Genomic DNA, 19,371 nt, shown 5'->3' on the forward strand with positions numbered 1-19,371 from the left:
ATGGAAGGATTGGTTCCTGAGAATCGACAACTCAAACAAAGTCCAATGGGGTGAGCGGAAATTGGACCAGTGATTAGGCTATCCATTGCCGATATGGAGAGGAACGAGTCGCTGCTGATAGCCGCTTCATACTTTTGGTCAGACACCCTTAATGCTTTCGTATTCGGCCATGGTCCTGCTTCTCCTACTCTTGCCAATGTGCTTATGCTCACTGGCTTAGATATATCAACTGCAGATAACAGTCATCTGTTTGATAATAAGCCTAGTTCTAATGTGGAAACTCGTAGCATTGGCGTTTGGTCTGGGTACATTCAGAACTACCGAAAAACAGGATCTGTTGGGGAAAGGGAACAGACCATTTTTCTGAATATGTGGCTAGATAAATTCGTATTTTGCGGCCGATCGGTAGGACCAACTTCTATTTATCTATCGGTAGCAGAGAAATTAGCCGGCTGTGGTCGTTTTCCCCTCGGCAGATATTTGTTAGGTTCTGTCTATCACCTTCTTCATCAAGTAGCTGAAAAGCTTTTGCTAGGCCAACCCATCGGCAACTTAGGGGGACCTTGGTGGTTCATCAATATGTGGCTCAGTGTCCATATGCATAAGCGCCTTTGATTCAATCTTTTTACACAGTGCTTTCCCAGAGACATAGCCGAAGATTATGAATTGGACGAAGAAGAATCGACAACTTGCTCCTGTTTGAACTATGGTGAGGCTGCCATAGTCTTACCTGGTACCGGTGGCAATGAAGATCAGGTCAGCCGATTCTTCCGGACTCTCTATGAGGGTCTGGCCAAAGACCAGCGGGCATGGATGCCTTACGAGGATCCGGAAACCGGATTCCCGCTTACTTTCCACCCCTTTGATGATGCCCTCAACAAGGACCTTGATCTGATGATGGCAATTATCACTCCTAGAGCTATAACAGTGAACTTCTTTGGCAGTGGGAAAACTTCCAATCTCACCTATGAGTTCTACAATCCATCGGCACTGGCCCGTCAACTGGCCTTTGAACAGCTGCCGATTGCACTCTGTTACACCGATGTGGTGAAGCCAAGGGAGACCATAACCAGCGGTCTCGAGTGCATCAGAATATCCCAACTCCCACCAAATGCCCGATACGTCAGACATTAATTTATCGGCCTGGATCCCAGCTCTCTTCATTACTCAAGCATACAAACAGTGGTGGGAGGAGTGGAAAGAGCATATGTTCTGCACATCGGCTCTCACATACCGTGGTATGATTGACCCCAAGTATAAAGTTCCTGAAAACACTGTAAATTTTTAACCGATGTTTCAATCCTTCCATTCACTTTTATCTTTATCGGTAACTCACTTTCTCTCTTTTTATCAGGTCAACGATACACCACCAACCATCAACAGGAGTGGTAAGCCGATCAAGCTCCTTCCATCGGGCCCGATTTCTCTGATCGGCAATAATGCACCAAGCCTGGCAGCCCTAATGCACCGGAACGTGCGTTTCAAGAAGATCACCAATAAACGGGGAAAGACATCTCCATCGGTCGCCGCTGCTACCTTGGCATAGGATTTCAAGGTAAATCTTTGATTTCCTCAATTTATACCGATTCCTATTCTATACTTACACAGTCTTTTCAGGATACATCGGCTGCTATGGGAACTTCATCGGTAACTTCTGTCTTTTAACAACAATTCTCATTAACATCCTTTCATATTCAGACCCATGAAATTTTGTTTATTGTAATAGAAAACTGGTAAATCGGCAAAGACCAGAAGTACCAAGACAAGTGCCGATGCCCCCCCAGTCTAGCCAAATTAAGAGAAAAGGCCCTAAGAGCACCAAGTCACAAGCAAAGTGTTAGAAGACAACACCACCCTCTTCTCCTCCTCCAGTGTCGTCGATTCACCTAGAATCGTCCCCTTCTTCACAAGAAGTTCAGACACAGCAAGCACCGTCTCCGCCTCAACCACAAGAAGCACCTCAGCCACAAGAAACATCACCTGATGTGCTTGATCAAACCGCCGATCCGGTAGATCCAATCATACAATCGGTGGTTTCTTCAGAACAGACAAGCACTGTATCCCCTCAAGGAAAATTACTGCCCATAACATCAACACCGATGAATTTACCTCCTCAAATTATAAGCAACCTTATTATTTTTTCAGTTGACATCGTCCCGTCGGCAACTCGAGCCGATCGACCCGTGGTACCAATAGCGTCAACTAGCCAGAGGCATGAAATAGTGTTGAAACAAGTAAGTTATCTGATTTCTATTCCTTCTGACAAATATCTGATGATCAAATAACTTATCTTATTTTTTCTTCAGGAACAAGTCTCCCCGGACAGCTTGTTTTCTTTTGCCATCAAAATTTCTGATGATGAAGGCGAGGAAGCAAGGTCTTCTCAAGCGATAGGGATTTCATCGGTAGAAATTAGAGCAAAACTGGAGGATCTGCTGGCCCTGCTACACCAAGACACTGCTCAACTGGTCGATGACTCTGATCCAGCCAAAGTTTTGTTCAAAGCTCTTAGGGGTCAAATCCCAGCCGATGCCAAGGAAAAGAAACTCAAGAGCATCGGCATTCTACAATCCTCAGGGGAGACACTGCAGCAGAAGATCTCTGATCTATAGGCAAAAGGGAAGCCCTGCTGGCAGAGCTCAAGCAATTAGAAGAGGCTCTCTCTCTCAAGCTCAACAAGAAGAAAGTCAGCTGCCTGAAATGATCAAGACCCTCCAACAAGAACGAAACATTTAGGCCCGCAAGGCGCTATAGATGAAGAAGAAGTTAAAGCCAATAGAAGGCTCTACCCATGAAGACATCCAGGAGATAGAAGAAGCCAATCAAATCCATTTGCGCGCCATATCGGCCATCCAAGCCTTGCTGAACGTATGAACTCTTCATCGGTGACGTGTTTTGTTCTGCCTTTAGCAACTTCTGATTATTTTGGTCTAGCCGATAGGATTGTTATCGGCACCCTTTAAAACATCATGCTCAGTCCCAGATACATCTTAATCCAGCCGACAGGAGTGTTATCGGCACTTAAACTTTCATGCATCAACCCAAATGCTTGGGCAATATTTCTTTAAGTATTTTCCATTTAATGCCCTGGGAAATTCAACTCCTTCGAGAGTTTCCAAGATATAAGCGTTACCAGGAGCAGACCGATTTATCCAATAAGGACCTTCCCAATTAGGAGACCATTTTCCAAACTTTGAACTTTTAGTCCCAATCGGTGAAATTAATTTCCATACCAAATCTGCATCGGCAAACTCCTTAGTTCTTACCCTTTTATCATACCACCTAGCAACTCTCTTTTTATTATCTTCTATACTTATCAAAGCCCTCAGCCGATGCCCTGTTAAATCGTCTAACTCATCTTTCATCAAAGTAGCATAGTCATCGGCAGTCAACTGGTCTTGAAAAGATAGTCGCCTAGATCCAGTCTTAATTTCCCATGGTAGCACTGCATCGTGTCCATACACTAACTGATAAGGTGAAACTATGGTCGATCCATGACATGCCATCCGATATGACCATAAAGCTTCATTCAATAAAATATGCCACCTCCTAGGATTTTCTTCAATCTTTCACTTGATGAGCTTAATAATTTCTTTCTTAGACGCCTCGGCTTGTCCATTGGCTTGAGCATAATAAGGAGAAGAATTCAACACTTTAATACCCATGCCGATTGCAAATTCATCAAACTCTCCCGATGTAAACATAGTACCCTGATCGGTAGTGATTGTTTGAGGAATACCAAATCGGTAAACAATATGTTCTTTCACAAAATCAATCATATTAGCCGATGTTACTTTCTTCAAAGGAATAGCTTCAACCCACTTAGTGAAATAATTAGTGGCAACTAAGATGAACTTATGCCCTTTGCTTGATGGTGGGTAAATCTGACCGATTAGATCAATAGCCCAGCCCCGGAACAGCCAAGGCTTAATAATGGGATTCATGGCCGATGTGGGCGCCCTTTGAATATTGCCAAATTTCTGACATCCTTGACATCCATTGAAATATTTAAAGCAGTCCTCGAGTATAGTCGGCCAATAATACTCGTTTCTCCTAATCATCCATTTCATCTTAAAAGCCTACTGATGCGCTCCACATACTCCTTCATGGATCTCACCCAACAAACTTTTAGCCTCATCATCAATAAGTATTTTGGTCATCGGCTGTCCATCAACCCTACCTTTGACAAACAGAGCTTTAAGATGCTGTCTTTCATTGTCCGCATGTTTTTCAAAGATAGCCGTCATCGGATCCAAAGCCAACTGAGCCATCTGGTCAGAAAAATCCACCTCATCATCACTGGTAGGCGCAAGGAACTCCATCGGTAACATAAACACCATATTAACATCTGTCGATGGCCCTTTTCCCTTAGGATCTGGCTGCTGCTGATCTTCAGATTTAGCAGAATTCTCTCCTTTACTCAACTCTTCTCGTCTCTCGCGCTGCAGCCTTCTTTTCTGTGTCCTGGTCAGCCCCTCTGGACACCATGGAGGAAGTTGTGGCTGCCTTACCGATTGACGACGATTCTTCCTTGATTCCACTCGATGAGTATTAGCATCCCTGCAAAATATGAACTCATTGGGAACCCATGCATCTGCCATCTCCTCAAGCTCCTCTTGGTTTCTGGGAAAGTACCCGACACGTTCACCAAGCCTGTCATGCACACTGAGCCTGCCCCCCAGCCGATCATGAACCAAGGCTCTTTCCCTAATCGGCCCATCAAAATGCCGATCATTGTTCTGATACTTCCGATTTGGTCTATCATACCAATCATAGCCATTGCATTCAGGTAGTCTCTAACAGTTGGTAGCTTGATGTTTTGCTCCCAACAGTGGATGAAAAACAGACAATTCCAGTGATCTTTATGCCGATTGCACTCTTGTCGGCATCTTTCTTCTTCTCTACGACGATCCTCCTACTGGCGCCGATACCGATCTTCACGTTGCTGCGAGGTCTCTCGATGCCTTCTATGAGTAATCACAATGCCAGATCAGGGAGGTCTTCCTGAGCTGGTCCCTTCCTGGATCAAACCTTTGCCTTTGGCATCATCAGCACTAACCTGGTGCTGAGGATCTATCGATGCACTTCTTTCAGCCGCCTCTAATGTCAAGACCTTGGTTTTTCCCTTAGCATCCAACATATTTGTAGGGAAAGGATGTTGATCGATATTCATCGGCTTCTGAGCTTTGGAATTATCAAACTTATTTCTCCTAGATTCTATAGCCGATTGCAGTTGTTGCCTAAAAACCTTGCACCCATTTGTGCTGTGAGAGGTTGCATTATGCCACTTGTAGTATTTCATCTTCTTTAATTCCTCTGCCGATGGAATCACATGATTGGGTGACAACTTAATTTGCTCTTCTTGAAGTAGAAAGTCAAATATCCTATCGGCTTTGGTGACATCAAATGCAAACTTCTCTCGCTCTTTATGCCCAAAAGGGAAAGACATCGGCTTCTTGTTTTTCACCCACTCTGCTAAGCCGATGACTGGTTCTTCATCAGAATCTGAGCTTGTTGCCTCATCGACAAATGACACCTTTTTATTCCATGTTCTCTTAGGTTCAAAAGGGTTGATATCTTGGTCAGAAATCCTCTACACTAAATGACTCAGACTTTCGAACTCTTGAGAAGCATACTTGTCTCTGATATGAGGCAACAATCCTTGGAAAGCCAAATCGGCTAGCTGCCGATCGTCTAGAACTAGACTATAGCACTTATTCTTAACCTTTTGCAATCTTTGCACAAAGCTTTCAACCGATTCATCATTGCGTTGCTTTAGCCTGACTAAATCGGTAATCTTCTTCTCATGAACTCCAAAAATAAGTATTTATGGAATTGTTTCTCTAGATTGGCCCAAGTGATCACTGAGTTAGGAGGTAATGAAATAAACCAAGTAAAGGCTGATCCAAATAAAGATGATGAGAACAAGTGAACTCTTAACTCATCTCTGTTAGCAGCTTCTCCACACTGGATGATGAACCTGTTAACATGCTCCATAGTCGATGTATCATCCTGCCCAGAAAACTTGGTGAAATCTGGTACCTTGTACCGATTTGGAAGTGGAATTAAGTCATACGCTGGAGGATACGGTGTCCGATAAGAATAAGTGTTGACTTTGGGTTTTATCCCAAATTGGTCTCTCATCACCTCGGCTATCTTATCGGCCCAATAAGCGTTGGCATCTTGCCGATGGGGTGGTTGCGTATCTGGCACCTACTGATAAGCTTCTACATGTCTTTGTGGTGCACGATCTCCAAGGAATATTGGATTAACCATTGCCTGCTGACCACCAACTTGCTGACCAAGATTCATCGGCTGGTTGATCAACCCTTGATTCTGAAATCCAAGTTGTACTGGTCCCTGTTGAAATCCGATAGCCTGATGATTCTGGTGAGGCACTTGTGGAAAGACAAACTGCCCTGTCCATCCATTATTAACGTTCATCGGCGTAGGTCCTACAGATGACTGATAGTTGGGCATTATCATTGAATTGACATACCCTGGCTGTGTCATAAACCTCTGCTGCATCGGCATTGGATGTGCCGATGCATTAGGCATATGGAACGTTGGCACTTGAGAATTCCCAGTAAAAGGTCTTGCAGTAGTAGTTGTAGAATACTGGGGATTCTAATTCATCGGCGAGCCTGGAGGTGCCGATGCCATAGGAGCCTTGCCTGTCACGTCAACCGCTTGAGATGTCCCAGAGCTTTTTGCCATAAACTCCGGGGGCATAACATATCCCCACCAGTTGGGAGGAACAGATCCTGACATTGCCGATGCCAACAAAACTGTTGCAAGTTTGATTTGCTCGTCTGATGTTGATGGATTAGTCGTCATTGGTGTAGACTGCACATTGGTGATCCCTAATGTGCTTGGAGGAGATGTAGCTTCTGTACCCGCAACGGCTGTTGTAGCCGATGGAGCCGTAACCAATTATGACCCTGGCTGATGGTAGGCCGGACCCACATAAGATGGTGGCACTTGTCCTTCTTTTAAAGTTCTAGCCGCAGCATTGAAAACTGTATTGGACAGCACACTAGATTGATTGATTAGAGCACGATTAATAACACTGTCAACCATCTCTTGAAGTTTAATAGGATAGGTTTCAAAAGTGATTTGCCGAGGCATCGACAATGCTTCCTTTTGGATCACCTCGCCACTCCTGTTGATGCTGAAGGATTTCAAGCATAGCTACTTGTAGTCCTCCATAGCTTTCACCATAGCTTGCTTCTGCTCATCTCTGAGATTGGCTTCCGTCATGGGGATGACGTTCTCCAAGTCGAAATCTGTGTTCGACATGTTGATCTTCATATTGAATCTATGTCCCACTGGGCGTGCCAAAAGATGTGTTGATGCAAAAGCTCATCTACAAACACAAAAGGCTAATACCCGATTCAAACGTTAAGGCGTGCCAGCCGATTTAACCTTACAATCGACAAAGGTGTAACTCGAACACTTTGGTCCCGACAACAACGATGCGCCCGGATGTCACAGCCAAGAGGTGCTCACACGGAACTTTGAGAACACGCCGAGTTTGACTCGATGAATTCCTAAGAACTCGTAGTAAAAAGAAACTATGACGAAGTCGTCGAAAAGTAGATGCTAGAATATGTGTAAAAACTTGTGTTTGATTGATTGATAGATATCTCATTACATTGCCACAGGGTCTATATTTATACCCTGCCCCAAAGAGCTACAATCAGACTCGACTAGGACTCGAACTCTATATTAAACAGAATCCGTATACAAAACAAACTCTAATAACTATGGAAAGCATTAAATTATCCTCCACAACCGATCGGTACACCGTCATGAGTCAATCGGCAATCCCTGCGCTTTTCTAAATAACCATCGGCAGACCACCTCTCACAGCCATCGACAGCCATAAATACTAATCATCGGCACGAACCCATCACCATTCCTGCACTTGGTCATATTCTGTCGTTTTCCCATCGGCACCAACCCTCATCGGCAACTCTTCTGTAGACCAGTCACCACTTGTCCACCTGCCGATCTACACCTCATTAACTCCAGGCACGTGTCTAAAGATATGTGTCTAAAAACGGTGTCAACAGAGAGATTGCATCGAGTGGCACAAGTGTTCGTGTTGCAAGCCGGTGGTGCTTGTTACTCTTGGAGGTTGCCACCTCCTAAACGGCTTGGTGGCTTGTGACTCCGTCGAATCATGCAAGGAGATTGTGTGGTGCTCCGGAGAAGAGATTGTGAGGGGTACGGTGCTGACCCCATGGGGATCGCGAAGAGCAACTCTAGTTGAGCGAGACATTGTTGACGGTCCTTAAGTATCACATTTAATTATCAAATAAACAAAGAAAAGGATCCAAATGAAATCAACATCTAGACTTAGGGTTTTATCTGACAGAATTCCACGAGTTTTGGTGTTTGTCTATTTCTGCAGGGGGTTATCAAGAAATAAGGAAGAAAGGCCCACATGTCGGGATTACATATAGATATCAATGTGCCACGCAATTATCTTACATCTAGAAGACTCCAGAAGCCACGAGAAGGAAGCGGAGGCCGAATGGGGCCAGGCACTGGGCGCCTGCCCAGTTGACCTGGGCGCCCGCCACCTCCTGGAGTCCAAACAGGACTCTCTTTCGGGACTAATCTCCACCGACCTAAAGGATCAAGGATAACCGCTCAATCTATGTCGGTTTGATCCAACGGCCCATATTCACTTGAAGGGACTATAAAACCAGACCCCCTGGCACCTGAAGGAGAGAGCCTCTCAACCCTAATTCATTATTCTCAAGGGAGAAGAAGCCTCTGATCAAGATTAGAGCCACCACATCAATTAGATATCTAGATTAGCATAGCTACATAGGATTAGAACTAGAAGGAGTCAATCTTCGATTGGTTTCCGGATCTGTCAAGAGGATTCTTGGTAATTCTCTAATTGTTCTTCTAATTGTTCTTCTAATTATCTTTGTTCTTCAATATTATGAATATGACTTTGTTCTACTTCAATATATTGCTTATGACTTTGCTCTACTTGTTTATATTCAAGATTATATTGTTCTTAGTTTATCATAGTTATATACTTGGCTTAGTTAGATTGGATCTATATACATGTTTAGGATCGTATATCGTTTATCCATCGGATCCATGGGTAAATGATAGATATTGTGTAGGCGTGGTGCTTATACCGTATTTATGTGCGATTGTACCCAATATGCCAGATCGTGGGGTAGTTTGTGATAGTGACAGCTTCATTGATTCTTATATAGTCCCCCTCTCGTGTATTGGGCTAGCAGAGCAACATTATTACAGGGGAGTGATTGCTATGTTTCTCATTTACCTTGCTAATATCACTATGCATGGGCGTAGTCTTGTCTCGCAATGATTGCTAAGTATGCTTGCACTAACTATGATATTTCTAGACTATATAGTTGAGAATAACTTAGGAACTATTCTTGTAGTTCGTTCTAATTCCATGCTAATGACTTTCTAGAATATCTAATTGAGGTGCTTATCATATTTATTATTTGGCTAAGTTATGCTGATCAGATTAATTATCTTTGTCACTATTCATTACTTCATATATCTTTTATGTGACACTTATCCCTGTATGAAAGAGTTAGATAAATGTTCTCAATTATACATGCAATGATAGATACTCAATCTCATATTATATTCTATAATCAACATTGATGATTACTAATCCCTTCCCAGTGGTAAAAATATAAATAACGATACCTTGAATACCTCCCGGTTAAAATGCTACATCGGTATTAATCTATGCGCTTGCAGATCCCATTCATTATTTATTTAGAAGAGCAATTGCATATTTCAATACCGCGTCTCTCATGTCATCCTGGGAATGACAACTTGGCTTAAGTGGTATGAGAGATAGGTTTGGCATTTTTGGCACCGTTATCAGAATTAGAACTAAGTCTACTTTTGGTAATGATGTTAAGAATACCCAACAAGCATTTTTGGCGTCGTTGCTGGGGAGGGTTGATTACTAATCAGGAATGGATATAGGATTTTGAGTTATCATTCGCATCACTAATATGATTGAGCTTATCAATTCTTTCATATAGTTTTACCCCGATATTTTTCTATTTTATCTTATGCAGGGGAATGTATGAATAGAAGACATCTTCCAGGAAATTTTGTTGACAATCCCGAAGCATTATTCAGAAAAACAAGAGCCAACCTCAAGAAGAGATCATCAACACTTCAGCAAGAAGCTTCATCCAATCAAGAAGATCACCGGAACTTGTCTTCAGAGTTCGAAGCCATGGCAAACAAATCAATCTGCGAGTTCTCAGCTCCCACTACGGACAACATCCGCACTAGACCTACTGCAGAGATCGATGGCAACTTTGAGCTCAAGCCTGGACTTATCAACATGGTGCAATCCAACCAGTTCTGTGGGAAGGCACACGAAGATGCTAGTGCTCATCTCCAACACTTCCTGGAGATTTGCAACACATTCACCATATCAGGAGTCCCTAGAGATGCTATACTACTTTGCCTTTTCCCATTCTCACTGTTAGGAAGAGCGAAGCAGTGGTTTTACGCTACAAAGGAGAAGAATACTACATGGGCACTCTGCTCAACAAACTTCCTAGCTAAGTTCTTTCCCATGGGCAAGATCAATGCTCTCCGTGGGAAGATTATAAGTTTTCAGCAACAACATGATGAATCTGTTCCAGAAGCATGGGAGCGCTTCCAAGACTACATCCTAGAATGTCCCCATCATGGAATGGAGAGTTGGCTACTAATGCAGACATTTTATCATGGGCTCGGCAACAGTGCCCGAGAAACCATGGATGCTGCAGCTGGAGGAGCATTCCTATCACTTACCATATCACAAGCCACAGCTCTTGTGGAGAAGATGGCGTCCAACCAAGGCTAGAATGAAGAGAGGACCCAGACAGGCAAGAGTGGTGGGGGTATGCATCAGCACAAGGAGGTAGACATGTTGTCTGCAAAGTTAGACCTGCTCATGAAGAAGCTCGATGATAGAGCTGGAGATAAGAAAGAGGTTATGCACATCTACGACTCTCACATGACTTCTGAGGAGTGTGGAGATACTGGACACTCAGGCAATCACTGCCCTGAGATGCTTGAGGATGTGAACTACATCAACAATAACAACAACAATTTCTACAACCGTCCTCAACAAAATCAAGGTTGGAATCAACAGAGGCCTAACTACTCAAGTAATTATCAAGGTAACAATTCTTACAATAATAATAATAATAATATTTTTTCACATCTGAGAGAGTTAGTGTCTAATCAAGGAAAGCTAATCGATAACCTATCTAAGAAATTGGCATATAATGATAAAATGCTAGAAAATATAAATAATAGAATGGATAATTTCTCTACTACCATCAAGAATCAAATTAGCTTTAATAAAATGATTGAATCTCAATTCAATCAAATAGCTGCTGCTGTTCCTGCTACTAATACCGGTATACCATCACAACCGGAAGGATTAGAATCCGCAAATCTTGTAGACATGTTTGATGCAGGTAATTGGAGTAACCCTATCACTGAAGTTACTACTGACCTTCTGCCGGTCAAGAGAGGCGATCCAGGATGCCCCGTCATCCCGATCTCCATCGGCATAGTGGACGTCCCAGAAGCACTCTACGACTTTGGCTCTAGTGTCAACATTATACCCAGGGTTCTCTATGAAAAATTCTTTACATATCCTTTATTAGAAACAACCATGTGTTTGCAGTTTGCAGATCAGACGATAAGTTTTCCAAAAGGAATATTGAAGAACCTTTGTGTCCGAGTTGGTACCTTGTACGCCCTAGTAGATTTCGTGGTGATAGAGACCGGTAATGATGAGAGAGCACCCATAATCTTAGGGAGGCCATTCTTAAACACCTCGGGAGCCGTCATCTACGCTAGTGCTGCCAAGATCAGTTTCTACATCAAAGGGAAGAAGGAGACATTTTCCTTCAAGAACAAGACTACACAAATTCCAGATCAATCCAGACGTGAATCTAGGAAGAGGACCAACAGGAGCAACAGGAACAAGCAAGTGTGGACCGAGTCAGCTAAGATGGTCACTGCAGTTCATGGAGGTCAAGATCATCGACTTAAGTCACCGTTTCTAACCAAGAAGGACGACCTAGGAATGCCAAGCATTTATTGCTCCATAAATGGATACAACTTCTACAAGACGTTTTGCGACACCGGATCGGGCATCAACATAATGGCCGCAGTCACCTATCGGCTCTTGTTCGGAACCATACCCCTAAAACCAACATACATTCAACTCCAGATGGTAGATCAGACATTTCAAGAAGTTAAAGGAACAGTAACTGATGTCCCAGTCAAAATAGACAATCATTTTGTCTACATAGACTTTCAGGCTGTTGACATGGGAGAAGACGAGTACGATCCACCCATCATCCTTAGAAGACCGATCCTCAGCACCGTTAAGGCAATCATCTACATTGGAACTGGAGAAGTCCATATGCACTTCCCCTCAGAAAAGGTACGCCGCTATTTTACTGACCCTAACTATATCGTTGAAGAATCTAAGCAGGTCAGAAAACGACGCAATCGCAACCAGAGGAGGGAAATCATCAAGGACGGATGGGCAGACTATGAAGGAGAAGTAGTAAGGTCAGAAGACATACAGTTTAAACAAAATTATCCTAAGGAGACTGAAGCACCAAGTCAGGTGTGGAGAGAGAAGATAACTATACACGAAGAAGAGGCGCCGCCGGAAGTACCAACTACGCCACCCAACGAATCCCAGGACAATTGAGAAAACAGAGAGTCCCATTTGGAAGACTTAAAAACACCGAACGCCTTGCCAAGAGGTAAACTTGGTAGTTATCATTTCCCTTTCAATTATTTCAAATAGTTTACTTAGTTAATTATGTTCATACTATCTTAAAAAGAAAATAAAAATGTTAAAAAAACAGTGAGCCCCATGTGAGTATAGGAGTGGCATAAAACCCATAAGTATAAAAATAAAATAAATATTTATTTTCTGCTCTATAAAATGAAAATATAAAAATCGGGAGTAATATTTATTGAGGAGACTCAACATGATAAAGGCTAGATATTTATGCTAACACCTAATCAGTTCCACAAAGCTTTGTTGTCTATTTGAGCTCCACAGAATTTAAGAATCAAGAAGACTAGCAGACGGAGGACATTCTAATCGCTGTCAGGATACTGCCGACTTTCAAATACACCTCTGCCACCTGCTAGCTACATCAAGGGAAATTACGTCAAAATTCAGCTTCGGGGAGAGCACCCCCATTTTTCCTGATAAGTATTTCTATCTATTTTTATACTTCTACTATACTAAAATATAAATATACATAATTATGGAAAACCAAATAAAGATTTTATGCTTATATATATATCTTTTGCTTAGTTTGTTTAATAAATAAACAAAGTGGCTATGCTAATCTGAATCTTAATAATAAACCTCTAGCGTGGATATGATGAATAGTTTCTCTACCTAATTTCTAAAAATTTAAAGTTCTCTCAAGTTTAGACATAACTGTTATAATTTAAAGCTTGCTCTAAACCTAAACTTGTGGGAAGAAAACTTGATCTGAAGTCTAAGTTGTTAACGGATATGATATAGGAAGGTTGAGTTGCTGTTTATCTGTTCCTAGAGATGCTAGAATTCTGGAGAATTTTATCTTTTAAAATCTTTAAAATATTGCATGATGAGTTCCTGTATGATGAGAGTTTAAATTCCTACCACATCCATATATACATGCTTGCTAGACTTTGAGGCACACATTTACTATTTACTACTTATGAGCATTGAGTGTGGTCAAGCTGTGTAGACCCTTAGGAGCTTGTCATGTGGTTAAATCAAGATTCACTTGCACATTCACTCATACATGCTGCTTCTACTCTGGAAGTACCATCCACATATATCCACTCATTTCCATCTCCAGAATCACCCAAAAATATTCTACTCCTAATCCGGGAGAGAATAGCCAAAAATATTTCTGTTTTTCCCCTGTGAAATAAATGCTCAAGTTATCTTGTTACTACCACTTGCTATATTATCTTAAGAGATGAATGCTCTAAAAAAATAGAAAAGAAAGATACGAGGAAATAAAAAGGAGCAAGTGCCCGGAACCGCGAAAGAAAAGAAAAAGTGAGACGAGAGGTAAAAATGGACAAGTGTCCGACAGTAGAATTAGGGGTACAAGATACCCACCTGAAAGAAAAAGAAAAGAAGAGCATCTCATTCTCCTCATAAAGTTTCAAAAAGCAAGGAATGTATGTATCCTCTCAAAGAGCAAAAGTAGAATTAGACTTTCACCATTGTTATCACCGTCATCACCATACAACATTCATTTGCCACACATGCACATCTTGATTTGATTTATTGATTTGTTTCTTTGGATCCATGGTTTGACTATACAATAAATGTCTTGTGAGTATGTATACTTTATCTCCCACCTATGAGCTCTAGATATTAAAGCCTTATTAGAGTAGGGTGAGAGAGAAAGCAATGTCACTATGCTTTATACCACAAATACTACACATCTTGAGAGAAGGCATATACCATCACTGCCTTGGTAAGGATCCAGAAATACCACAAAAGAGAGATTTGAGAGAGTCATACAAGGAATTTCTGAGTTTTATTTGAAAATCTACAAAAACTTCAGAGCTATTGCTGATAAAAAAATAAGAGACACGACACTTGGCTACACTGTTCTATCTTTTAACTACTCAAGACAGAAGAGACGGTTACAAGTCCCATGGTGAAAGGTAAAGTAAGTAAGTTTTAAGTCTTTACAGTTTACTCTAACTCAGAGATGAGATCTTATTTAAAAGCATGTGTACCATCAATTTTCAAAGGCATTACAACAACATCTGATCCTTGCTGAAATTATCCTTGCTCAGGGACGAGCAAGAGGTAAGCTTGGGGGAGTTTGTTGACGGTCCTTAAGTATCAAATTTAATTATCAAATAAACAAAGAAAAGGATCCAAATGGAATCAACATCTAGACTTAGGGTTTTATCTGACAAAATTCCACGAGTTTTGGTGTTTGTCTATTTCTGCAGGGGGTTATCAGGAAATAAGGAAGAAAGGCCAACATGTCGGGATTACATAGAGATATCAACGTGCCGCACAATTATCTTACATCTAGAAGACTCCAGAAGCCACGGGAAGGAAGCGGAGGCCGAACGAGGCCAGGCACTGGGCGCCCGCCCCCTCCTAGAGTCCAAACAGGACTCTCTTTCGGGACTAATCTCCACCGACCTAAAGGATCAAGGATAACCATTCAATATATGTCGGTTTGATCCAACGGCCCATATTCACTTGAAGGGACTATAAAACCAGACCCCCTGGCCCCTGGAGGAGAGAGCCTCTCAACCCCAATTCATTATTCTCAAGGGATAAGAAACATCTGATCAAGATTAGAGCCACCACATCAATTAGATATCTAGATTAGCATAGCTACATAGGATTAGAACTAGAAGGAGTCAATCTTCGATTGGTTTCCGGATCTGTCAAGAGGATTCTTGGTAATTCTCTAATTGTTCTTCTAATTATCTTTGTTCTTCAATATTATGAATATGACTTTGTTCTACTTCAATATATTGCTTATGACTTTGCTCTACTTGTTTATATTCAACATTATATTGTTCTTAGTTTGTCATAGTTATATACTTGGCTTAGTTAGATTGGATCTATATACATGTTTAGGATCGTATAGCGTTTATACATCGGATCCATGGGTAAATGATAGATATTGTGTAGCCGTGGTGCTTATAACGTATTTATCTGCGATTGTACCCAATATGCCAGATCGTGGGGTAGTTCGTGATAGTGACAGCTTCATTGATTCTTATATAGTCCCCCTCTCGTGTATTGGGCTGGCAGAGTAACATTATTACAGGGGAGTGATTGCTATGTTTCTCATTTACCTTGCTAATATCACTATGCATGGGCGTAGTCTTGTCTCGCAATGATTGATAAGTATGCTTGCACTAAGTATGATAATGCTAGACTATATAGTTGAGAATAACTTAGAAAATATTCTTGTAGTTCGTTCTAATTAAATGCTAATGACTTTCTAGAATATCTAATTGAGGTGCTTATCATATTTATTATCTGGCTAAGTTATGCTGATGAGATTAATTATCTTTGTCACTATTCATTACTTCATATATCTTTTATGTGACACTTATCCCTGTATGAAAGAGTTAGATAAATGTTCTCAATTATACATGCAATGATAGATACTCAATCTCATATTATATTCTATAATTAACATTGATGATTACTAATCCCTTCCCAGTGGTAAAAATATAAATAACGATACCTCGAATAACTCCCGGTTAAAATGCTACATTGGTATTAATCTGTGCGCTTGCAGATCTCATTCATTATTTATTTAGAAGAGCAATTGCATATTTCAATACCGTGTCTCTCATGTCATGCTAGAGATGACAACTTGGCTTAAGTGGTATGAGAGATAGGTTTGGCATTTTTGGCACCGTTATAAGATTTAGAAAACTAAGTCTACTTTTGGTAATGATGTTAAGAATACCCAACAGACGTGAAGAGCGACAAGTGGTCCAATCGGGTCAAGTGCTAGAGCTTGTGGTAAGCACTCCATGTGGGAGAGTGTGACTTGCAGGTCACCACTAGCAAGAGGACCGGCGGCAACCTTGGAGCTTGTCTCAACGGGGACGTAGCTTGGTGGCAACCAAGTGAACCTCGGGAGAAAATCATCGTGTCAACATTGTTCTTCCCATTGGTTTGCAAGTCCCTAACACAAGCTTGTTCTTACAGTCATATACTTGTGCTTGTGTAGCTTGCTAGTTACCTTCTTGCTTGTGTAGCTAGAAGTAGTTCCCTTGCATGACTAATTTGGTTTGTGTAACCTTGTTAGTCATATTGCTTAGTTTGTGTAGCCAAGTAACTTGCGCTCTATAATCTGGCATTGGTTGCCTTGTTATTGAGCATTGCTAGTGAGCTTAGGAGCTTTGTGCTTTTGCTTACTAGTGTTGTAGGAGCTCCCATATCTTGCAAAGTACTAGTGGCTAGGTTTGTGTGACCTTGCTCCTAGAATTGGTTATGTGAGCTCTTGCTAAGGTAGCACCTTGTTTTCTTGTTTAGGATCTTTTACAAGGTGCTAAAGAACTTGGATAGAGGGGTATAGTATTGGCTAGACCGATAGTTTTAATTCCGCACTAATTTTAGTTAGCCAGCATAATAATTTTTAGAAAGGACTATTCACCCCCCTCTAGTCCGCCATCTCGACCCTTCAAGTGGTATCAGAGCTAGGTCTCTCATTTGTGGTCTTAACCGACCTGAGAGGATGGCGGCTTATGGGCTAGATATTGAATATCCACACATTTTTTATGGCACACACTTTGCACGGTGGAGACATTGGATGCAATGCAATTTTAAGTTTATTTCTCCTCAAATGTGGTGATCATATATGTGGGCTTTTCTTGTGCAATAGATAAAAAGGTTGCAACTCAAGCGCAAAAGAAATGCCTACATCTTGATTGCCAAGCTGCTAAGATCTTCTATTCATCCATGAAAGATAATATATTTTGTGAGATCATGAACATGAAGTCCGCCCATGAGATTTGGGTATTTCTCAATGAGAAATATGGGGTGATCTCCAAAGAAGATGTTGTGCCAAATGTGGAGGCACATGAGGATGTTGAGCATGACCACAATACCATGGTTGTGGAGGATTGCTCCACCTCATGGTCAAGTGATGGTGATGATGATGCTACCACAAGATCAATTGACAAGGATGATGATGATGCCACAAGTGTTGCAAATGATGATGCTACCTCATGCACACTTGATGATGAAGATTATGGCTATGAGAGTGATGCTTCCACAAGCTCATCTACTACATCACCACATTGCTTCATGTCACATGGTGACAATAAGGTATCTATTGGTGATGTGATTATTGATTGTGATGGTCCAAATTTTGAGCTTGTATGCAAACTCTCAAAAGCCCTAAGAAATGAGTTAGCAAAAACAAATAAAGTAGAGAATGAAAACTCATTTCTAAAGACCACATGTGAACAACAAAAGCATCTACTTTATGTTACTACTTGTTCACATGAGGAGCTAAAATTGGCTCATGAGGAACTTTGTGTTGCTCATGATAACTTGGTACAAGATCATGCTTTTCTCACTAAAAAGCTTTCCAATAAAGAAACTAAAACTAGTGAGAGCTCATTATTTGAGTCAAATGATCAATCATGTGATATTACTAACCCTTGTGATGTAGGAAAGAAGCATGTATCCACCTCTTGTGATGATTCATTATCTATGCCATGTTCTTCACAATTAGATATTTGTTCTACTTCCATGTCTTGTGAGACTAACCTTTTGAATGAGAACAATGACCTCTAAAATGAAGTGAAGAATTTGAGCAACAAGTTAGAGAGGCGCTACTACTCAAAAGTCACCTTTGAGCATATATTGAAGACTCAAAGAAACTATGGTGACAAGTGTGGCCTTGGCTTCAAGAAGAAAATGACAAAGGGCGAAAGAAAACAAGATAGGAAGATGAAGAAACAAGAAAGAGAGAAGCTCTCTCATTTCATGTGCTATCGGTGCCATGAAGTGGGTCATCTTGCAAATGGTTGACCAAACAAAGAGAAGCTCAAGAAGATGAAAGAAGAAGAGAGGATAAAGCATGTCAAGTGCTTCAAGTGCCGCAGTTGGGGTCATCGCACCTCAATGTGCCCAACCAAGCAATTGGTGAAGCGACAAGTAAAGCCTCAACCAAAGCCACAAGTTGAGCAAGAAAAGACACCCCAAGCTCAAGTCAAGATCAACCATGATTGTGATGACTTGATGATGATAAAGAAGAAAACAAGAAGGGGTGGAAGAGCAAGGCATCCAATGCAAATCCACGATGCCAAGATGATGAGCAAGAATCATGACAAGAAGAAAGCTTATGCTCAAATCATGTACTTTGAGTGCAAGAATGATGGACACTTTGCCTCGAAGTGTCCTACCAAGCTTGAGTAGAAGGCTCAAGCAACTCTCAAGAGGCAAAGCAATGAGAAGCAACATATGAGCAAGGAAGAAAAGGCTCAATCCAAACAAAAGTTGCTACTTATGCCGGGAAAGGGGACACATGGCTCATTCATGTCCCCGAGGTAATAATTCTAAGCCTATTTCAATTGATGATATTGCTATGCTTAGAAAGGATGGTAATGGTACCTCTATGGTTGATATTGCAAAACATCCCACTATTCATACTAAGGCTATGCCTAAGTATGTTGCACCTAACTTGAGAGGACCCAAACTAGTTTGGGTTCAATCAAATAGTGGATGAATGTGTGTAGGTACCATCGGCATTGGAGGCTTGATTCAATTGATCTTATATTATTCATCAT

This window comes from Sorghum bicolor, chromosome 9 (genome assembly GCF_000003195.3).
Source record: "Sorghum bicolor cultivar BTx623 chromosome 9, Sorghum_bicolor_NCBIv3, whole genome shotgun sequence".
NCBI lineage: Eukaryota > Viridiplantae > Streptophyta > Magnoliopsida > Poales > Poaceae > Sorghum > Sorghum bicolor.